The 24,678-nt window shown below is 38.0% G+C and overlaps 1 protein-coding gene across 4 annotated transcripts in view; it reads left to right on the top strand.

Annotated features, from left to right (window-relative positions):
• znf469 (zinc finger protein 469) overlaps positions 1–24,678 on the top strand; it is a 335,089-nt gene that overhangs the window by 122,038 nt on the left and 188,373 nt on the right. The window contains exons 4-5 of one of the 4 annotated variants that reach the window (XR_003674351.1): positions 9,344–9,668; positions 10,172–10,380. The exons of the other annotated variants lie outside the window; for them this stretch is intronic. The gene's annotated coding sequence lies outside the window, so the exon portion shown is untranslated. Of the gene's footprint in view, positions 1–9,343; positions 9,669–10,171; positions 10,381–24,678 lie in introns of those variants that run through there. 4 annotated transcript variants of the gene reach the window in all.

Raw genomic sequence — 24,678 nt, 5'->3', positions numbered from 1 at the left:
CCTTTTTCGTTCTTATTTTCCACTTTGAAGTCATTCTCTGTGTAGTAATGGCTGTTCGTGTATTGTTTCCAATGTGAAAAGTTGTTTGGGTCCACTTCGTCTACTTGATTAATCTCCCGTTGTTGATGTTGATGATGTTGCGGATGATTTTTAGTGATTCTGTCCATATCCATGACCTTTATCAGTGTTCTTGACTTTTAGGCACCTCATTCGTATTTTTCCAGGTCTTCCATCCTTTGGACTAGAACGGGTTTTCCATTTTCTCCTCCTAGAGGTGTGATGTAAATCCTGCAGCCTCTGGTCCAGTTTTTCACAATTTTTCCTCCTTTCTTTAGTTGGCGTGCTTTCCATGCGATACTTGCGTTTTGCTTCGTCAGGTTCTCGTTCATAAACACCATCGTTCCGGCCAGTTTTCTTCCTTGTTTCATTATTTCAGCTTTATATTTCACGTTGGTGAATGTAATTTTCACATCTCTGGTGTCTTTGCGTTTTGGCAGCAGCTGGCAGTTGTTGATGTTGTCTGGATTCACTTCAATGCCTTTCGAGTCCAGGTAATTAATCACCTGTTCTTCAATCGATTTTTCGTCTTCGCTGGTCGGATCCTCAGTTTGTCTTGTTGCACTGGCGTAGCTCCTTGGCCTTATCTTTAGGCCCGTGATGATGACATCCTTTTCTCTTTCTTTTCTTTCCAGTTCTTCAACCCTCGCATCCAATGTTTTTATCTTTTCTGCATTCTTTACATTTTCTTCTTTCAGTACCTTGACATCATTCTCCAGTATTTTCAATGATTTCTCCAAGGCATTCGTCATGTTCTCCATCTTCATAGATAGTTCCTCTTTCATGTCCTTAATCATTTCTTTAAGCTCTTCTTTGAATAGCTTAAAGTTCTCTTCCATTTTTGGTGGCATGTCTGGGCCCAGTTTTCTCAGATGCAGCTGGTCGCTGCTCGCTGGTAGTCAAGGTCGCGTTATCAGACGGGAGTATAGCTTTCCCGGAGAGAGCTGAAAACACGTCTTTCTCCCTTCCTTGTCTCAGGAAATATTTACAATATTACAGTAAAATCTGCATTGTCACTGCTCATTTAAAAAAACCTCAATACAGCTAAACTTCTGTCTCCTACAGTATTTGCGTCCGTCTACGGGACTCCACATCCCACAATGCAATGCGTGAAAACATCAACAAATTAAGTATTAACGGTGGAAATGAAAACAAACTTTTGAGCAGCAATTTCAATCTTTTGTATCTTTAATTTAAACAAATGATCTTTAATGTATTGATCTTTGAGGACAATAGACTTTATCTGATAAAGATTTTATGCATCCAAGACAATGGACAAAATACAATGTCAGCGACATCTATCTCCATATTCTAAGTTGAATGACAGCCAGGTAGCATTGATGACACCTGATAAGTCCTTAAAAAAACTCTCAGTGACTCTGTTTTAAGCAACCACAAAACACAAACTCATATCTCAGCGGTTTAGCAAAAGTTAACGTTTATCAAATTCCCATCATGTAAAGGAATTGCTGTTATTTCTGCAGAAATCTATAAATCTTGATAGAGAAAATGTTTCTTTAGCCGAGGCTGAATCTGCCAGGGATGACAAAAGTCTCCTAAAAGCTGCTTTTTCTGTTAGAAATAAAAACACAGTGAAACATTAATGGGCCACGGATGAAGAAGAAGATCATTGGCTTTGGCCTGAGAAACTTGCATGTCTCGCTCCCATCCGCCACTTCCACGTCCCTGCAGCTAAAGTTCACTTCTAATGAAAACAATGGCGGTGATGAATATTGCATAGAGAATAGTGGTGAGATCAGTGAGCATAATAAAAATGAATAATGCCTTCCAGAGCTTGATGTGATCAAAATTGCTTGTTTGAAAAGATGAAATTCACCTTAAAAGCCGAAAATCTGTCATAAATCTATCCAACGCTGCACTGATTATTTTAGGGTGTAACAGCGTCATCGTATGATACACTTCGTCTGTGGTTGTGAATGCAAAGTTTCCACTATTGTTTCAGGGATGGTTTCCAGCTCATGTTAATGGGATCCTCCCATCTTGAAATCATAATAGACAATGAAGCAGAGAAGAAGAGCTCTCCTAAGGAAACTTTATTTCCCCCTTAAACAGTGTGCTGACACGCTCTGGTGGCTGAAGTTAGCGGGTATATCACAGACTGTTGAAGGACTCCCACCTGAAAGGATTTCTGTTTCCAGCGTTTGTGTGTCTTCAACAGTTCTTGATTACTCATTAACTTCAGCCAACAGGTTCCTTAAGGCAGGCATACGCCTTACGACCTACGATTGCTGATCGGGAGCTGGTCGTGAGGTGTTAATCGCTTCTCGTGACCCCATGTATACTACACGATGCACCACACACGATCTAGCAGAGACTCGCACGATCCCAAAAAATAGTCGCACGAGTCAAAAGTCGGCTCAAAATGGGCCAAAAATCGCACAGTCGCTCCTCGTGAGGGTATCGCACAGTTGAAGCAGTGCCACGGACCGGCTTACCGTAAACGCTCACACTGCGCATGCGCGAACACCGTAGGACCGCTGTAAAATTGACAGCCAGCTCCTGGTCCATCACGTCGCCGTCTTTTCTTTTATAAAGCTCTTTTTGCTGAGATTTACGAGCATTTCTCCACTTCCGGGTTTTTCTTCTTCGTCTGTTTTAATGGCGACATTTCAGTGTTCTTGTTCTTCTTCCAATTTGTACGTTACATTTCCGGAAACAAGACCCCAATGTGTCGTGTATGAACGTGCAGTGTGAGTAGTCAGATCATGTCAGAGTGTCGGACAGTACAGTGTCAGCACATGCATCGTGAGCTGCGCACATTCGGGCTGTGCGTCTGAGTCGCACAGTTTGAGCTGGAGCAGAAATTGGCATTTTGACCAAAAAAGTCATCTCAAAGGCACGCTAATTGCTTCACTCAATGGGATGTTTACAGGCAAATGGGGCTTGGGACATCATCAATCAAATGATTTCAAGATGGTGGAACACAGGGTTAAAACGATAAAGTAGTCCCATTTTTAAAAATTAATAAAACGAATATGGTTCATAAAAATGCCTTTTGTTAGGCACAGATCTTCAAATTAATGGTAGTACTTTGTAAAAACAGTAGAGGATTCCTTTAAGAAGATGTTGCACAATGATGCAAAATCTGTGGCTGGATTTATTGTCTTTACCCAGAGAAGTGAAGTTTTAGACAGAACTCATCTTTGTTCACAAACTTCTTACTGTGATTATTAAAAATGAGAAGCCCTGCTAACAATTCATCTGGTATTTTTTTTGAAAGAAGTGAGTTGAATCTGTTTGGCACTTTACTGAATGAAGCAGGCCCCAGAAATTGAATTAAAATTGGTCGCTGTAAGGAGGCATTTCCTTGAGACGAACAGGCTGCTTAGAGTGAGTGATGGGTTGGCTTTAAAGAGACCTACAGGCCTCTGCACTCTTCCACATCTTCAGACTGTTAAAGCCTGCAGTTGTCTTGCTTTTCTTTCCATGAACTCAACGGGATCAACTGGCTGTGAGCTGAAACCACATGTACAGCCATCATTAACAAAACAGAAATGTTTTCCCACCTTCATATTTTTCTCTCAAAAGATAGCAATAGAAGATAATTACCACAAGTGTTGATCATTAGATTAGATTAATTGTTCTGTGAAGGCCAGGAAAAGGAAAAGGACATTATATCACGGCTCTCTAAAGGATGAGGAATGAGGAATTTCCACTCACTTTTCAATATTCACTTCCATATTTAAGAATTGTTTTAATTGACATCCAAAATTTGCTTCATGCTCTGGTGGTAATTTATTACACAGTTTCAGACTTTACAGAAATCCTCCTGACACATGAGCTGTGTGTGACCTGCTCAGACCTAGAGATGAATGTAATGGTGGGCGGATCCATCGAAAAATATCAATAATATTGCTGCAAACTTCAGTGCTGGATGATACAAATGTAAGAAGATCCATACCCTAGTTTAGTTTTCTCTCCAGCATGCAACTTAAAATATGTCATGTACAATTAAATTTACCTCCAAGATCCTCATATCCTCATACAAGATAATAACATAAGAGGTAAAAGAAAATTATATTTACTGAAACTGAAACGACAATGACAGTAATATGGCTCAGATTTAGTTGAATAATTCTCCTTTTATTTTAAGGGTGAAAGAAATACTGAACGATAACAACAGTGGATCCCAAATATTTTCTGATAGGAAAGAAAAAAATTCAGCCCCCCCCCCAAAAAAAATTTAAAACAGTAATAATAAAGTTCACTTAATTTTAATGTTAAACAATTATGCCCCTCCCCTCCTTTTCACGTCATACGCCTTCCAATTTTTGAACCGCTGACCTATAAGTTAAAGACATACTATTTTATTATTTCACTTGGCTGATTCTCCAAGAGCAGTGGAAATTTTATTTCACATTTTTGCATTGTAGTTTCTGAACTATACCTTAAACATAATAATAATAATAATAATAATAATAATAATAATAATAATAATAATAATAATAATAATAATAACTTGTGCAAAAAATCCTGCAGACAACAATTTTTTTTTGTCGATGTTCTATTGAGTTGATTCATCTTTGCCCACATACTGTCGTAGGTTTTTACAAAGTAATCATAAATCCACACTAAAGGTCAGCAGTTTGATGATACATTAATCTCAGGTATTAGTATTTATATTAATATTTACTTAGTATCAGTTCGATCCTAAATGGTAAATCTTACAGTATCATACACCACTGAATCTGAATGACTTAGATTTTTTAAAACTGTGTGTTGGAGAAAACCAAAGGAAAGGATGTTCTGCTAAAACCTGTGTTTTTCCTCTTGAGTGTAAATGTATGGTTTAGTAGATGTCATTGTATCTCGCTCTATTTTCATCTTTGGTCCTGAGGAAGCCGCAGAGAGGACATGATTGATTATTTGTGAGCTGTATAGATTGTTTTAAATGTTATTGAAATTTTTACAGTGTTCACATGACTTCATCAGACCTGCTCAGCTCAATGTGAGGTTAATGGAATCTGGCAGAGTCTTCTCTCTAATCTCAGGCCATGCATTTTATCCCACAATAGGAACTCCGTTCAGCCGCGTCAGTGACGCTGTGGCAGTCGGCTCGCAGTGAGCTCATTGCGATGGCACAGTAACAAAATGTATCTCTGACTCCTGTGTGGTTCAGATTCACCACTGTGGTGTTAGAGCTGTCAGAAGTGACACAAAACATGGCTCCAGTTTACAGCAGTAAGAACCTAAAGCAAATTCATGGATCAATGACTCATACACCTAAAAATAATGATGATTATTATTATTTTTAACAAATCCAACCACTTCTGTATTCAAAACCAGAAATAACATCTCAGTTCTTCCAAAATACTGAAGTTGTTAAATTACGGTAAATTAAACAAATTCAATTTTTTTTTAGTGTGAGAAAAAATTCCTTATGTTTTGAGGAACTAATCTAGATTATTAATGTCTGTCTGTCCAACATGATCACTATGGTAAACTGTAATATGTTTATTTAGTAGTAACCTGTGATTGTTACTTACACCAAGTAGGTCATGTTTTTACATTTGTTTGATTGTCTGTTGGCAGGAATATTTCAAAATTTTAACCAAAGATATACCATATGCCATGAAATATTATTTTAAATTGAGAAAGGCTCTGGATCAATATGCTGATTCTGGATCAGTTTAGAAAATGGTAATCAAAAAATTCTGTATTTCTCATCATTGGCAGAAGTTCCTCAATTACTCCACAGTTTCATACAGATTGGATTTATATTGCGCAATCCATTGTGATCTTTTGTAAAAATGGGGATGCCCATATTTGGGCTTACTGTATGGATATTAATGGGGATATACATTTCTTCTAAGCCTTTAAAGATTAATTAAACCCCAAAATAAAAACATTTTTTCTGCTGAAAACAAATGTATTTGGGTTTAAAGTTGTATTGTTGATTGATTCTTGTCCAAGTCTTGACATTTTAGTCAAAGTACAGTATTTTCAATTTCTTTTGTTTTAAAAATGTCAGTGACTGACCTCTATGGGTTAAAACTCTGCTATCAATCACATTTTGCTATTGGCTGAGAATGATGGTTTGTGATGTTTTGGTGGCTTCTTATATCATGAACAACTCAAATACTATGTTGTTGGGATTCTTAGAACAAATGGAGATGGATGAAAAATAGATTCCACCAAAAATTGTGGTGGAATCTGTCAGTTGGTCTGTTGCTGCCGCCTGCTTCAGCTGCAGCTGAGCTAAGCTGGTTAAAGTTAAAAGGTGTCTGGTTTCGACAAATAAAATATAGTTGAAGAATTCTTGTCTCCCCATTTATCATAATCCTGTGTGATATGTGTGGGAGGGAATAAAAAGGGTTGGGGTTGACTGATATAGGCTGTACAGTAGGCTAGTGCCATAGGCATGGGTGTGTGGAAATGTGGGGTGGCGTTTACTGGTGATGACTGGTAAAGTTAATGTGCCATCTGTTATTGAACCGATGTAATGTTTTAAGAAAGGTCGTATTTGGCTATTTTTTCAAGAACCTTTTTGTTTTGTCACTTACTTTCTGTGACTCGTTTAGGCCTGGCCTTTTTTTAATTGGCCTATTTATGCAATGACATGTTTTCATGTGCAAGCTTTCAATAAATATGATCAAAATAATTTACAGTTTACGCTTGTGTTATTTATAAGAAATGATCATTGATCCAGATAACTGCCAATATCTCACAAAGATGACATTTGGGGTCGAGGTTTGTGCTTTCTGAGTATTTTCATTGATATACTTTCCTCTCACCATGAGGACACACTCCATGCTTTTTGCCTTATCTTTTACTTTTGCTGTTTTGAGTTCCTTCACCTGGAAATCAGTCTTGTATCTGTTAGATCAGGTGTGTCAAACTCATTTTAGTTCAGCATCCATATATTGACCAGATTGATTTTAAGTGGGATGCATATTTAAGGCGGGAGAACCATCAATTTCAACATTAATGTGCCTTAGTTTGCCAACTGATTTATATAAAGTATAAAAGACACCAACAATATGCAAGCAAGAAGTGACATATATCAGTCCCTGCTGGATCATTACATTTAAAATGTCTTAATTTTGTCACCTTTTTTATTTCTATTTGGGAAATCATGTGAACTAAGAAAATTGCAGAATTTTGGAAAAAATTGTGTTGAGTTCATTCAACAATTTGCGATTAAAAATGACTGCCATCATGTGACATTTACATGGAAAAACTGTGATCCCTGCAAATATTGTGGGGTTTGATTGAATCTATGTATTTGGAGGGGCTGAGATATCTTCAACTGGATTAGATTTGGTTTTTCACACAATTCTTTATGCTTTCTCGGCCATTTTCATTTGACGCGCATGATTGATAAAGGATGAGCAGGTTGTTTAAAGTAGTCCCTGAGGTTAGGAACTGAAAACTAAATTCATTAACACTTGCTTTTTTCTGTCAGTTCTCTGACTGCTGATGTGACTTTGACAGACACTGTAAATAATTGACTTATCTCGACTCCTGTGGATGCAGACGCCGCTTTCCACCCTGACCTTTCCAACACACCTTACACATAACCAGTGTCAAATTCGAGGCGGTTTGAACTTTGTATATTATATGCATTTTTCTATTATGGTGTGCCATAGTTGCTAACAGTGAACATGTAAATGGCGCCAGTCGAAAACGCAAGGCATGATGGGAAATGTTTTAGAGCAGTTATGAATAGGCTTGGGCAAATGTCATTTGTGTGAAATTTGAGGCTGATTGAACTTTGTGTGTCAGAGTTATGGGTTTTATGAAATTGTGGCGTGCTTACAAAAATTTGCATTGCAATTTTGCTGTTTTTCCAGGGCGAAACACCTTTTTTGATATTTGACGTAAGATGGCTGACTTCCTGTTTGGTTTTGGGCAGGGTCATTCTGTAAATTTTTGCTCATCTTTGGGTCAAGAATACATGTGGCGAATTTCATATGAATTGGACAAACCTACCGGTCGTGTGGTTCCATCACATTTTTGGCATCTATAATGTGCATTATAGATGGTTTTATAATAATAATAATAATAATAATAATAATAATAATAATAATAATAATAAAAGCAAATACAATAAGATTCTTCTGGTATATGCATATAAAGTACAATACAGCTGCTCTAAAATTAAAACTGAGCAATTTTTCAACCTTAGCACAACTTAAGACTTACACCTTAACATACAGTATGTGAATAAAGCTGTGTGTATTCCATGTGCAGATTCTGCTGTTATATATGCTTGTAAAAATAAATATGGAAAAAAAAAAAAACAATCACAGCATTTTTCTGAGCTACACAATGTAATGCATAGGACATGGTATCAGGCTAATGAACTGCTGAAAGCAGTGACTCCAAAGTAGTGACAGGCTGCTTATTTTTCAACAACATACCGTGCAATAGCTTTGCTGATCTGTCCCTGGCTAACAGTCCAGTTAAAATCTAGCCGCTGTTGTTTTGTTGGAGGGGCTTTGCCTCACGTCCAGTGCTTCTACCAACATAGCGTTAGCTTAGAGCTTTGCCGATGCATGTATCTTTTTGAGGCAGATTGGTAAAATAATGCACTTCATTCAACTTTGAGAAGCTCGTCTTGCTCTCGCATTGACTCTCCAAGATTAGCACACGTTAGAGTAAACAGAGACACGCCGACAATGCTTCTTATTCTTCTGTTTTACCGTGGTTGGCACGGCATCCCGCTAAAATATGTAGCGCCACTGTAAACAGGAAATATACTGCAGCTAGCCAAGTAATGGACAAACACACAAAGAATATTGCGTTAGAGTATAGTTACTGTCAATAGTAACGGTGGTTACAAATAACGTGTTACCGCTCAACATTGCTCATAACCATACACAATGGCAAATCGGTAATGTATTTGCCTTCCGTTTTCTGTACCGAAGCAAAAGAGCTTGATTTTGAAAAACAAGGCGTTTTCCGTTTTTTCATTTTGGTTTTGGAAACAAATGTCAATTAATGAGTGGTTTTTTCGATCTTATCATGTTTTTGTTACATAATGAACAACGAATGATACACGGATTAGTTTCTGAATGCTAAGGATCATGCCAGTATCGTGGCATTACGGTCATTTTACTCACACGTGTCAGAATCCATAAAGATGCTGCTTTGATGAAAATGTCACACACGAGGCAAAGAGAAAAGCAATACTAAAGTATAGTGCTGCATTCACACCAAACGTGTTTTCTGTGGTACCGTTCGTGTCTGCCGCATGAAACCTTCCGCAGGATTTGCAGGATCAAAAAATGTTTCTCTATTTGCTTTATATTCGCGTCTGAAGCAAAGGTCCGCCCACCAGACTCCCAAAACAGGCTCTGTTTGTTTCCACCATCAACTATGGAGGACCCCCGTCAATTTGCTGCTCCTTACCCTCGGTAGGGGAAGAAACGTCTTCACCAGGTTAACCAGCGACACATCCAACTCGGTGAGCTTCACTGCCTGCTTCAGGAGTTGCACCTGGATGATGACTGCTTCTAGTGGTACCTGTGGATGACCAGTGCCCGATTCGATGACCTGCTGGGTCTGATTGGCCCACGGATGTCCCGGCAGGACACCAACTACCGGAGCTCCATCTCTGCAGCCAAATGACTGTCTTTCTGTCTCCGGTAAGTTTCATAAGCAACCGAAGATGCCATGATTCATCAGACACATCTCTCAAATACACAATTTAGATAGATACTATATTAATCCCAAGGGAATTTAAAAGCAGAATTATTAAAATTATTGTTTTCTGGAGATACCTATTCTGGGAGATAAGGCCTGCTTTATTATTGTCTTTATCATAAATATATTACAATTACAATAAAAGTTAATCATTATAATAAATTATTTATTTACTATTGTTATTTTTTGTCCTCTGGAGACCTATTCTGGAAGATAAGGCTTGTTTCATTAATAATATTAATTGTTTTTAACTCATATATTATTAATAATTCATAAATCATTAGTTATTTACTACTGTTAATTATTGTCATCTGGCAACACATTCTGGGAGATAAGGCCTGTTCTCTCTCTAATCTCTACACCTTTTATGCACACGTACACACACCCACATTATATATATCGGATTATCAATGATCTGAGCTTTTCTATGTTGTTCACTGTGCAGGTATCTGGCCACAGGTGACTCCTTCAGGACCACAGCTAACAGCTATGGACGAGAGGTCTTCACATCGTACTTCTCTGCAGGAGCTGTTCCATGACTAGACATATTGCACCAGCACACCCAAAACGACTATTTTAAGAGCCAACCACATACTTCTATAGTGCAAACTTCCTACTGTATTAACATGTGTATAATAAATATGGAAGAATGGGGAGAGAAACGTCTGTCAGCTTCATTTTTAACCAGAAAGAAATAATCCAAGAAACCTCACCTCTGAAATTAATTTAAGGCATTAAAGGTCTCACAGAGAATCAACATCAGGAAACTATATATTCTTGTATGAAAATATATAACCTTGATGTGGTGTACACATAGCTGTTAATACGCATTGATAGAAATTAAAAAGAAAGCAAAAGTACACTTCAAAATGTGTTTTTAATCAACAATTCTGAAAGAACACCATTTACATTAACATTATAATACCTCAAAACAAAACTAACTATTTACTTCAATATTATAATACTTACGTAAAAAACAAACTAGTATAAACAATTATTCACAATGTGGTTCCTGCCATGCAAATAGTGCCCCCCACCCCAGCCCATCCAGCCCAATCAAAGACCTCATTAAAATTTTCCGAATTTAGTGTTACCGGATGATAATCAAGAATTTTATAACTTTGAAATTTAACGTTCCCTTAATTCTGGTGGCACTTTTTGCAGGATAGGAAGCAGGTCTCTGAAAAACATCTCATCCTCAGTTAGAGCTGGCGGTGAGGAGGTGGTCTCCTGAAGGTCTGTAGGATAAGCTGCTCCACCTCTCTTGGAGAGCCTTGGCTGGGCCTCTTCTTTGCTCTTTTTCCTCAAAAAAACAAAAAACAAACACATTATACATATATTAATAGCTTATCAAGTCACTGTTACTTAAATAAGATCATAGATATATTTTAATGAAAAAACATTAAATGAGGTAATGATCAACATTGTCATCACTGATATACCAAGCATGTATAGATACTTTTTATTTATAACAGAATGCAAAACAACTTCTGTCGTTCATATCAGATGGTTTGGCTGCACTTGTTTCTGCAGGAGATGCTGCTGCAGCACCATCATCATCATCATCATCATCACTATCATCAGCTATCATTAGCTAATGCTATCCTCGCTCACTGCCGACTTTCAAAGATAAAAACTAGAGAGAACATTTACCTGCTGTTCCCACCTCCTCGCTGATTCTCCTCCACGGCAAATCCTTCCTGGTCTTGGTCCCTGTTATAATAACAGGCTGTGTCATACAGCTCCCGGTGGTCACACACCGCTACGATAAGCTTCTCCTCAATGGTTGAATGGGTGAAAATACTGGTTTCCGTATTGCCTGCCTGACTTCATTGCCAACAAGGATTCTGATTGGCTTTCGCGCCTGCGAGTCACGCGCTGGAATTCAATATTTTCAACTCAAGCGAACGGCGATTATCATGAATATCGGGAGCGCACTTGCCCTCTCCACACACGAATCACACCGCGCCGCCCCACCGGAGAATAATTCGCCTCCCAGCGCGTCTAAACCATTGACTTTGCATGTAATCTGTTTGTGTGTGCCGCAGAAAACGTGTTTGGTGTGGATGCACCATAAGATGGATTGAAAGAGACCAAATGCCGATGGATTCAATGAAAACCTTTTAGCAGAAGGAGCCTCCTAGATGATAAAACCTCCATGGAGGCAGGCACTAAAGTCAAGCTAGTCCAGCCTCTTCATCTATCAGTAGCTGTTAACAACTGACAGCATCCATCCCCTAACCAGTTAACAAGCAGATCATGTTCTATGCTTCCCATTGGTTAGAGTTGGTCTCAGCGGTGCATTTAAACCGCACGCTTTGTCTGCAAACACCTCGCAGCTCACCCCCACCCCAGCTCCTCCTCTTCTTTCTAATTAAACGCTCCTCTTTTGTTGCCATCTAAACATCTGTGCTTCTGTTCCAGGGGGTCCTGCTGACCGCTCTCTCTGTTCATGCCTCTCCATGTAGCTCATGTAAAACAGAACAGGATCTCTTTTTGCTTCGGGCTTTCCACGCAAATGCTAGAAAGGGCAGAGGTCTAAGAATAGTGCCTTACCGCCAAATCTAAAATGCATGCTAAATAAAGCTATTTGACTAAAGTGATCCTGACTGAACTGGAAGAAACTTCAAATGTAGGAAGTTCGGGTTAAAATAAGTTCAACTTTTGGATGAATAAATGTGTACATACATTCAGAGGTGAAAGTAACAGAGTACTTACATTACTGTAATTGAGTTGCTTTTTCAGGTACTTGCACTTTTTTCAGTATATGTCTATATCAGTAGTTTTACTTGTACATTTTAAAATAAGTACACCCAACTACACCCAACCATTACCGAGTAAATTATATATTTTTTTGTTTTCAAACGATCAACAGACATTGTGAAACTACAAAAAATGGAATAACCAGACAACAACCAAATGCATCACATCAAAGCTGACCAATCAGATTGAACATAATGTAACGCACCAAAACAACATTGAATACTGTTTTTTTTATCCTCAGTTTTAGAGTTTATAAGTTTAGCTATAATCAGAGCCTGAGAATTGTTTTTATTTTGAACTGAATTAATTGGTGTTATTTTAAAGAAAAAAAGAATTGCACAAGGGAACTGTGGCAAGATTTATTACCAAAAAGAAACGCGGGGGGTGAAAGTAACTAGTTTGAGTTTGAGTACAATTTATACGAGCAATTTTTTACTCATACTTCAGTATTTTATGTCTGACTTACTTGTAGTTGTACCTGAGTACAATTTCAATCAAGTAACAGTACTTCTACTTGAGTAGGATATATCGATACTCTTTACGCCTCTGCATACATTTTTATGCTTTCTAAAACTTTTGGAGAAAAACAAGTTATTTATCTACTATATTTTATTTTGTCATTACATGTTAGATTCAATAAAACGTTGAGTACTTTGAGTATGCCGAGGTCGACCCAAGTGTCCTCTTTTTTCAAGTCAAAATATGGTCACCCTATCCTTAAAAATGTAGTTTGTTCCTAGTTTGTTCATGTTTCTTTGCCTTCTCTGAAAGTGCTTTAAATGGGTCCTACCCATCTTTATCCATGCTGAGTCAGCAGGTAGGCTTCACCTGTCAAAGCCACTTTATGACGGACTGCTGTGAAGTTAGCCCCTCCCATGGTGAGAGGAGGGTGTTGTGTAATTGTTCCGGCTGCATTCAACTCTGCACAGTCGCAGAGTGTCTCTGGACGCAGGTAAACTGCGCCCAGAGACACTCCATTCACTCGTATTGAAGAGGCGTTACTGTGAATGCACAACTTTGATCGAGAGTGAGAGACGGTAAAGATTTTTGTGCCCTAAATAGGAAACACGTCATCACCAATCAGACACAGATGAACGAAACAACTTCACACATCGTCATTATTATTATCTATTTATCATTTATTCTGATTATCTAAATACAGATATACATTTGTTTTGTAGTATTTTTAATTCATTATTATTTTTTATTATTTTTATGTCTCACTCAAACAAAGATGGTAAGTGGTGGGGCGGCACCCTAGCGCCCTCTATTGGCCAGCCGCCACTGGTATATAAGTCCCGCCTTCGTCCTATAGACCCCTATACAAATGGAAACGAGCGCTGTGATCACCAAGCCAATAGGCTTCGACTTCAATCAAAGTGAATGTGGAACTGTGCATGGAAACCAGGCCGCGCGTCACAACAGCAAACAGGTAAATATGATTTTGGCTCTTACCTGAACCATAGACCTATATTAATGCAACCTGATGCGACCTTGTTATGTTTCGCGATGCGTGTGCAGAAAAGTAGAGTTGTGGCTTCTGGTATATTGGCAAAGGCAGTGGGAGGAAGTGGAATTATTTAGGGCGGGACATCCAAACATTTCTCAGAAACTCTGGATATCAGCTTTAATGTATTCATATTTGTAGTTACGTTTCAACATTTGTGCTATCAATGGAAAGGTGTGGTGAAAAAAAACTGCAGAAAGCTCTCACTTGATTGTTGAACGTACATTGATCTGAATTTGTGGGACATGGATGAAGAAGAAAATTATTGGCTTTGGCCTGAGAAACTTTTATGTCTCGCTCCCATCCATCACTTCTAATGAAAACAATGGTGGTGATGAATATTGCATAGAGAATAGTGGTGAGATCAGTGAGCGTAATAAAAACTAAGAATACCTTCCAGAGCTTGATGTAATAAAAATTGCTTGTTTGGAAAGGACGAATTTCACCTTAAAGCTGAAAATCTGCGTCATAAATCTGTCCAACGCTGGGCAGATCATTTTTGGATATAACAGTGTTGTCGTATGATACACTCTTCTGTGGTTTTGAATGCAAAGTTTCTGCTAATGTTTGTGGGATGGTTTTCAGCTCATGTTAAGAACCTGTTGCACGGTGATGGAGAATCGGTGGCTGGATTTATTCTCTTTACCCAGATAAGTAAAGCTTTAGACAGAACTCATCTTTGTTCACAAACTCTCACTGTGATTATTAAAAATGAATGAAAAGCCATGCTAACAATTCATCTAGTATTTCGAAAGAATGCACTGTAATGATGGAGCAGTCCAGGATTTCTCTTAAAATTGGTCGCTATAAGGAGGCATTTCCTTGAGACGGACAGGCTGCTTAGAGTGAGTGATGTGGGGGCTTTAAAGAGACCTAAAGGCCTCTGCACTCTTCCATGAGACTGTTACAGCCCGCAGTTGTTTTGCTTTTCTTTCCATGAACTCGACACGATCAGCTGGCTGCGAGTTGAAACCACATGTACAGCCATCATTAACAAAGCAGAAATGTTTTCTGTAGCTATGAATTTGCATTAGCAGATCTTTGGATCTATCAAGTAAAATGTGTTAGTGTCTCTGTTAATCCATTCATTCCATGGTGTTCATTCATGTCAGCACAGGACTCTTTGGATGCATTCATGCTCCCTCAACTGTTGTATAATGTGCTAAAATATTAGAAATACTATATTAAAATGGCAAGATGGCAGAGATGAATATAGTGGAAACCTGAGGTCAGTAAAGGCCAAACCTGATTCTTGATAAGCCAGGTTTTTAGATGTTTTTGAATACACTGAATAAGATTATTATTTGGTGTTCAGGACAGTTTCCCTTCAGTACAGTCGTAAATTACTGTACTGTATTAGTATAATCCTTTAAAAAGGAACAAAGCAGTCACCTAATGCTGCACCTCCAGTCAGACAATATGATTCACTTATTATTTTAATACTGGCTGAGTAAAGGGCTTTATAAACCATGAACAGATTTAATGTAATAGACACATGCCTTTTTTTCTTCTGTGATTGCATTCAAACCCATTAATGCAACTTGAAAGTTATTATGATGACATTCAGCAGTGGTGGTGTCCAATTGTATTTTTGTTTTTTCAAAATGTTGCAAATAGTCACCTGAATGACTTTTGAAACCCAAAGAAGAACCAGGCAAAAGAGAAATTTATCAAACCCGGTCAAAAATCTTGTCAAAAATGCTGAAAGAGGCTTCATGCATTTTTTTTATTAGATAAAGACACGATGTAGGCCTTGCAGATCAACAAATCAAAGATCATTTGCTAAAAAAAATTTAGGTAAAAGTGAAAAAAAAAAAATTGAAACTCAAATCTCCACTGTAAACACAGTTTATTGACATTGTCAGAAAGGTTTCATGCATTGTATTGTGGGATGTGAGTCTTGCAGACAGATGCAAAGAAGTGTTTTTACTGCATTCTTACCGTCATTTCTTGTGTTTGTCCCCAAAAACTCTGCCAAAGTTATTTTCAAACACATTTCTGTTTTTTTCACTGAAAGTTGTGGTAAAACAATGGTGAATGTTTGACATGGAAAGATGCAAATATGGCCAAAATTGAACGATATCAAAGTCGAAGAGGAACACCAATAACATTGAGAATACAGGGAACAAATGTTATCAAGGCAATCACTCTTCATCTTGTCTGGAAAGGAACACAAGAAATCATGGTAAGAATGAAGTAAAAACACTATGCATCCGTCTACAGGACTCCACGTCCCACAATGCAGTGCGCAAAAATCTTTCAACAATGTCAATATGAGAGTGTTTACAGCAGAGCTCAAAACACACATTTGAGTGGCATTTTCAATCATTTACATTAGCAATTAATAAACAACACAAAAGTTGTGAGTTTAAAAGGACCAAAGAAGAACTTCAGAGGATTCCCTCAGAGAGATTGAGAGAAAGTCTGAGGCAGAGCAGCATAAGTATCCTCTGTCCCCGTCTCTGTGGCTTCGATTAGGTTTAACAGTGTGCATCTTGGAAGCCTCACAGCCTCCCCGTATGAGACCAACCACAATGAGGAGACTGTACGCGTCTAAAAAGTGTGAAAACAATCCTGTTATCACTATGGAAAACTCTCCCAGCTGTCATCAGAGGGCGAGAAATATGATGAGGCTGTCTGGCGGCAAGTGTGTGTTACTCTGGGACAATCTCGCTATGTTTATTTTCTGAAACAGAAGACGTTCAGCTTCCACATCACAGGGACTGGGGACCCCGACCTCACTACTGTTTCTTCTGTGTGTGTGTGTGTGTGTGTGTGTGTGTGTGTGTGTGTGTGTGTGTGTGTGTGTGTGTGTGTGTGTGTGTGTGTGTGTGTGTGTGTGTGTGTGTGTGTCTGTAAAAGCCAGTGAAAATAAGTGAAGGTTTTGTTTTCACAGGTTGTCTATGAGGCAAAAAATGGCCCCCAAGATTAGGTGGGGATCAGAAAAAGATTAATATAATTACAAAAACATGGAAGACATAATGTGACAAGGTTTCTGTTTGTTTAGTCTAAACCATTGAAGGAATCATTTGCCACATACACTTCTTCTTTCTGGTCTGTGAGCATTCAATTGCATTAATTTAAAAGTCATTAGTAAGACTTTATAGTATGTACAGTATATCCTCTATGATCATAGAGGATTGACAGAAGTGTTTACTTGAGGTTGTAAAGATTTATTTTGTTTCAACGGAGCAACTACAAAGCTCTCCTGTGCAGGGTTGCAGAAGGGAAAATTTACAGAAAATTTCCGTGGTAAATTTCCATGCCAACTCAAAGGGGCAGTGTTATGAAAAATTCACTTTCTAATGGTTTTGCTACAGTGATATACATTCCTTTAGCCTCATTCAGAGGACCAAAGTTCTGTTTCCTCCCTCCCTTGTTATTCCACATTTTGTAAAAAGTCAGCTCCAAACGGGAGAAATTTTTCTCGCCATGTGACGTCACATTGCGGAAACTCCTCCTCCTGACAATCTTGGCTCCTCCTACCCTATATAAGAATGTGAGCTCCTCCCTCTCAAATTAACGCACTGCTAAAACAAACACTGCAGTTTAATAGAGAATATACATTATACTTTATTGTCATACAGTATATGTAAAGCAACATACACGGAATGTGTTCTCTGCATTTAACCCCTCCCTGAGGAGCAGTGGACAGCCACGGTGTAGTGCCCAGGGAGCAGTTCCATTTTTAGTAGCCGTTATACCACCCCGTATTGCCTTTGAGACTATCTGCCGTGTTTTTGACCCTATGCGACGCAGCGGTTTGACAAAACAGTGGACTGTCACCTTGAATGGACTATTCCTGTAGTCTGGTGAGGATGACAAGAAAGCAAAATAACAACTACGGTTAGTGTTTGAAACAGCTGACTAACTCCGCTGCTGATGTGATAAACACACACTGTGGAACAGCGTTTGTCTGACTCACAAGCACAATAGCCGCTTAAATAGCCATGCTTTTTACTGTAATGTGTAGTTTTTTGGCTGAAAACAATAACAACAGTGTGTGAATAGCAAAACAAAATCACTATAGTGATCAGCTGTTGTGTGTAGTTAGCGTCTACAGAATCGCCCACTCATGCATATCCATGAAGGCCTCAAAATAGCCCGTTTTTAGAAGCGTCATTAAACTGACTTTTCAGAGGGCTAAAACTCTTGAAAACAGGCGAGTTTGGGAAACTGCAGCTCAAATACCATGTTTTTGGGGTTCTTAGAACAAATGGAGATGGGTGAAAAATAGCATTATTCTGGACCTTTAAACTATAGAATTTTGGGAATATTGAAAAATATAAACTTCTGATGGGAATTTTTTAATGGAATTAACCGTAAATTGGGAGGGATTTGAAACAAAGTAACTGTATCATACCCAAACATAAATATTAACATTAATTAGTAAGAAAAAATATTTCAACTAGGGTTGCAAAATTTAGGGAATTTTAGAAGTTGGAAACTTTTCATAGAAATATACAGAAAATTTTCAGAATTGAAAGTTGGCACTGAAATGGGATGTTAAATATAGTTGAGAAAATATATTTTAACATCATCTAAAATATCACTATCAGTTATTTAAAATGACTCAATTTATGGTTAATTCTATTAAAGAATTCCCATCAAAAGTTTATATTCTTTATTATTCCCAAAATTCCAGAGTTTAAGTTGGCGCGGAAAATCACCGCCCCTTTGCAACCCTACTTAATTGTTCATGGGGTCTGCCTGTAACTGGCACTGCCTTAATGTTAAGTGAGAAAACAACAATTTTTTCTCCCTATTGCACAGACTAATCCCTGTTTACTCAAGTTGATTTAATACTGCTTAATTAACCTTCAAGTCAAATGTATATTCTTTTATTGGCCACTTACACACATTTCAGTCTATACTGGTGTTCACGATGTGCCAATGGTGCTCCATGTATGTTTATTTTTGTTATACATACATCATATTTTTTGTTTATATGTTTTGTTTTTTGTTGAATAGATAGAAGAGAGTACCACTGGACGCTTCGTTCTAAGACCAAGTATTGACTTTTCCTCGTGACGTCACTGTTTTTGCCTCTGCGCCGTGTTGGACGTCTTCTGAAGCACGCAAGACATGGCAAATGATAATAAAACACAGCCTACTACTGACATGATTGTGTCAAAACTTCAAAAACAGATTGATAGACAGGATAAGGAAAGTTTAGCATAATTGAGAGAAAAAAAATACACATAAAAATTTAAAGAAATAACAATAAAGGCAATACTGTTTAAAAAAAGCAATTTAAATTTATTGTGAAATTATAAAAACAGCACATTTATAATCTGAAGGAAGTAACATAAATAAAGCCTGCATTACTGTGTTCAGTAATACAGTCTTAACAGCAGTAAATAACTTGTGACCATAGTGAATATTGTATTTTATTTCCGGAGTTTTTGGCATTGTTATGCGTTATACCACTGTTTTACCACCAACGTGTGGTTCTGCACGGGTGCCATTATTAGTGTGGGACGTCAGACAAATTATTCTAAAGAAAATTCAACTTTCCCGTGTAGGAGCCCTGACCCCGGTCGATTGACCAACAGTTCTGAGTTACATTGAACGCAGCATGAGGACAGCAACTTCCTGGTGATGAAGCAGCCTGTGGGCGGGCTTAACAGTCCACATGTGAGGTGCAAGCTGCTGATTGGCTGAAAAGCTTCTGCTTGATGCTTTCCTTGGACTGGTTATTGGATGAACAGCACGTGGGTGGGCCTTGATTAAAACGGGCCTGAGCCCATCAGTACTTAATATCACATTGTATATTCGATAGTGCTAATGAAACAAAAGAGACACATGGCATCTGGAGATTCTTGACTCCTGTACAAAGAGGAGCAAAGATAAAAGGATTTAGCAAAACAAGCTAACTCAAGCTAGAACTTAACTTTACAAGATAAGTCCGTTAATAAACTCAGAATATTTCAGTATGTCCCATAGAAACTGCAGCGCTGCAGTGGATGAGCTGTTTTATACGTCCAGCATGGTTGCCACGGGGCGTGAGAACGCCACAGAAAGGTTTATAAATATTTATCTATAAAGCAAGGAATATCTGTCTGTGTGTGTGTGTGTGTCCCTCAAATATCTCTGTGAATAAGGCTCAGATTGACCTGAGGCTTTCAACATGGCTGCTGCTTGGTTCAAAGGTGTGCAACGTTGGATTTGTTTTGACTGCAATGATACCGTTAATAAATAATTTCATAAAATTGTCTTAAATGCAGCTTTGCAGAACAGCTCAATGTTGACAGGTAGTCAGGGTAACTAGAATCTAAAGGAGTGACAGCACAAAGGGCTTTTAAAAACAACTGAAATAGGTCTAATATCCTAAAAAAAACACTTCGTAAATACTGATCACCAGGTGTCCTCAGTGAGCTATGTTTGTAACTAAGCTGAGTAATAATAATAAAAATTCATAAAATAACAATGAAAATAGGCTTTCACTATATATATGTAGCTTATATTACAGTGCTAAATATTATGCTCTGCACAGTTCATTTAGTCAACTAGCTACACACACACACACACACACATACACCTCTCTTTCTCTATCAGCAAGCTGCAGATGTATGCTAGCCTATATTACAGTGCTAAATATTAAACCTCACACTTTTCTATAGCAAGACATACTTCAAGTTGCTCCCAGTGGTCGACTAGCGCCTTGCATGGCAGTCCTGTCCCACTGGTGTGTGAATGTGAGAGTGAATGGGTGAATGGGCTGATATGTAAAGCGCTTTGAGACTGCTTCAGTGGTGATAAAGCGCTATATAAAATCAAGTCCATTTACCATTTACCATTTACTTCCTACAGGCACTGCACTAGTATGTATAATGAAGGACAAGTCGAATGTCAAGACAACATATTTTTTTGATTAGTTCTGAGCTTTTGATCTTTGGCTTTGTGGTGAAGGCTTTCATCAACATGGAGCAGTAGTGTAGCTCTCTGGCCCAGCGTTGGGGTGATCTATCTGCTCCCATCAAAACAATTGGGTCGGCTCCCTCATGAAAACATGGAAAAGCACTGACACACAACTGCACACACACACACACACACACACACGCACACACACACACACACACACACACACACAAGGACATTTGTGTAAAAGCATTGAACGAAGCTTCCAGATGACTCTTCACTTTTGGCTCTTAATTTAGTGGAAACAAATTTTCCAAAGCAGCGTTTTCATCTCAGTTTTTCCCTTCATTGGTTTCGTTTTTTGCCGACTTGTCACGTTTCCATTAGGCTGCAGTTTATGGTTTGTCCTTCGCATAACGAGTGGTGCTTTGAACTTTTCTAATGCAACCTCTGAGAATAGCAAACTAACATCATGTTTATTGAACAGATGCATGAGGCTTCAAATCACACGTCTGCAAACAAGAAGGGAGTAGATTACTTTAAGCTGCTAAGGGACGATAACTAACGTTTACTAATCTGTACCTGTATTTTATCCAAAAGTTGTTCTCATCCACAATTAATGCAATGTCACCTCAAAAACGCGGCCAAAGAGGCATCGATGCTGTTTTCATGGATTGAAAGTTTGTTGACAAAACAATGGTGTTTGTTGATTTCCTGGCATCCATGGAAATGCACAAATACGGCCCAAAATTGGAGTCACCACAAATCACGGGGAACCCCATACACGCAGAACAAAAATGACGTCAAGTGAATCACTGTCCTCTTTGTCTGGCAAAGAAACACGAAATCTCAGTAAGAAAGAAGTAAAACACCTCTTAAGTAAGCTTTGGCGCCATCTTTGTATTGTTCTACGGCACTCCAGTCCCTGAATGAAATGCGCAAAACATTTCCGAAGTCCAACTTACATGACCAATTGTCAGAAAATCAAAAATTTGATGTCAACTTTCAACATTTGTGATGCGCCCTGGCAAAACCAGGAACAATGGGTAGAAAAAAAGTCAAAACATTTTTGTTTCCTGAGAAAAAGGGATTTTCCATGTATCAATTACTAGTATCGGATATTTTAAAATGTTAAACTTTGTGCTTGAAAACAACTTGTTTTAGTGCGAAGGTGGGTGAAGCCCATTACCATACTAGCTGTCTTTGGCTATCCACACACTCTTGTTATTGATTTTGGCCACTAAACAGTAGGGATGTAACGATTCACTCAACTCCCGATACGATTCGATTCACGATACTGGGTTCACGATACGATTCTCTCACGATTTTTTCATTTACAAAATGGGACTGTAGACAATTTTTTTTTTTGGGAAAAAAACTAGAAAATACTGTATTATTTTCCTTCTATTTTTCATTGTCAAAAGAATTCCTTGATAAACTATTCAAAACAATGCAATTTAACTAAAAATAAATCTTGAATTAAATAAATAAAGGAATAATACAAATGAAAATGAAGCCTATTAATTTAAATTCTGGTTCTATAATAAACAATGCAAAACTGTATAATAGTTCTTTTTCTTTTAAAAGTGCAACTGAAAATGTATTTGTGCCTTAACAATTGGACTTTAAAAAAAACCAAAAAGTCATTGCACTGATTTACGTCATATTTGTTTGGACCAGCAGACCAGTCGGTTGGCATGCAGATATCTTGCAGTGAAGAAGAGAAGCTATGCTAGCAGACAGCGCTAATAGAAAAACGTGACTTTTACAGATATTCAAGTAATATTACAGATATTCTTTCGGTGCTAAAGGGGTAATGAATCATTTATTAACATATTTAAGAGTAGAAGGCAGCCAGAAAGAAAGTATTAGCAGACTACGCCCGCCGCCAACACTTCCGGATAGCGCCCTCTGCTGGTTAAAAAAAGTACTGCGATTCAATTGTCAGAAAATCGATATCAACCGTGATACCTATGAATCGATTTTTAACTGCCTTACGATTAATCGTTACATCCCTACTAAACAGCATGTTGAATTAATACACAAGGCTACTTAAGCATCTATTCTGATTGAGTCTGACAAACTCTGCTTCAGTCTATGTTTGTTATCATAGTAGCAACAGCTTGGGTTAGTGCAAAGTAATACACAGCTTTTGTTACTTCCAAGTAACTGATTTCTCACTAATGTACTTTGAAGACTACCAACAGTCAAATGGCCATAACTTTTTTCAAATATTCTTTGATCTCTATACAGTATGTGACACCATTGGAAAGCTTAAAAACCACACTTCTTTCAGAATCTGTAAACAACTCAGAATGCACCCTGGCCGACATGTTCATGGTGTTGTCATGACCCATCACATTTGTGAATAAATTCTCCCTTTTAAAAAAATGATAAAACATTGATTTATTGATCTAAGAGGCCTAAGATATGTCTCTGTGATATAAAAAATGTTATTGTACTGAAAAAGTCTGACTTCTTCTTGATAACAAACCATGAAAATCTTCAGTAATAACAATATTTAATATTATTATATATTATTATATACTTCTACAGTATATTATACACAATATATTATGGTATTCAAATAATGATTTCTCACGAATGTACTTTGAAGAATGCCAACATTCAAATAATCATAACTTAAATATTCTGTGATTTCTATGTGTGGGATATCATTGGAAAGCTAAGAAACCACACTTTTCAGAATCCGTAAATAGTGCAAAAAAAACCCCAAACTGATTTATTGATCTATGAGGTGTACAATACATCTCTGTCTGTCTACAGTAGTAGTTATTGTACTCAAAGTTTTTTTTTTACTTTAAAAAAAAAAAAGTCTGACTTCTTCTTGATTACAAGACACATTCTAAAGTTATATTTTCAAGAAGTTTTTGAAGTTAAATAACATGTATGTATTTAAAATGTCATCGCCACATCTTCCTGACATGAACAGTTTGAAGGCATAAGGTTATGTTGTATCTGGAGGCCAGTATGACAAACAAAAAACCCAGTTAATGGAGGCTCCATGCCGTAGATCCTGAACTTTTATGAGTGTGCTGAAAGACGTGCGAGTGGGAGGGTGTACAGATGGAAGGTGGTGAGCTGAGGCTACCAGGCAGATGACAGGAGGCCCTCCTGTGGGATGGACTAATAATGAGTGCTACAGACGAGCAGACCTTTGAAGGCCCAGGGCACGACCTGGCTGTGTAAGTATTTAGCAAAGGGTGATGGAAGCCACTGGAGGCGTTCTGGTAACATGGCGCTCACTTCATCACACAGTCGGTGCTGGCTCTCATGTAGAGCGTGTCAGAATACCTTCTTCTCATTTTACAGCATGTTTGTGTTCATCTGTATTTTCCTGAGTATGTTGGAGGCAGTTTAGGGAGGATTTCTCACCCCTGCTATGACATGCAGTGTCCCATTGTGCAAGGAGAACCTACAATTCCTCAAGTGTGCACCAGGGGTGGAAAGAGAAGAGAAAAAATCTACTTAGGTAGAAGTACTGTTACTTTGATGACATTTTACTTAAGTAGAAGTAATGTTACTGGTGTAAAAATCGACTTGAGTAAAAGTTAAAAGTAACACTTAAAATATACTCAGAATAAAAGTTTTGGGGGGGGCATCTCTCCCATGCAATAAAAAATTACAAAGACGTGTATAAAGATCAAACTAGGTTCTTTTTCTATTATTATTAAAAAACACCATTTCAAAATAACGTGCATGAGAACAAGACATGGTGTGGCTGACCTGGATAAATGAAATAAAATAAATGTCAAGGATGTCAATTTGATGAGGTAAGTGCTTGTATCAATCCATCCAAT

The sequence above is a fragment of the Gouania willdenowi genome, chromosome 6, assembly GCF_900634775.1.
Source record: "Gouania willdenowi chromosome 6, fGouWil2.1, whole genome shotgun sequence".
Taxonomy (NCBI): domain Eukaryota; kingdom Metazoa; phylum Chordata; class Actinopteri; order Blenniiformes; family Gobiesocidae; genus Gouania; species Gouania willdenowi.
This window is presented reverse-complemented; position numbering and strand designations above follow the sequence as displayed.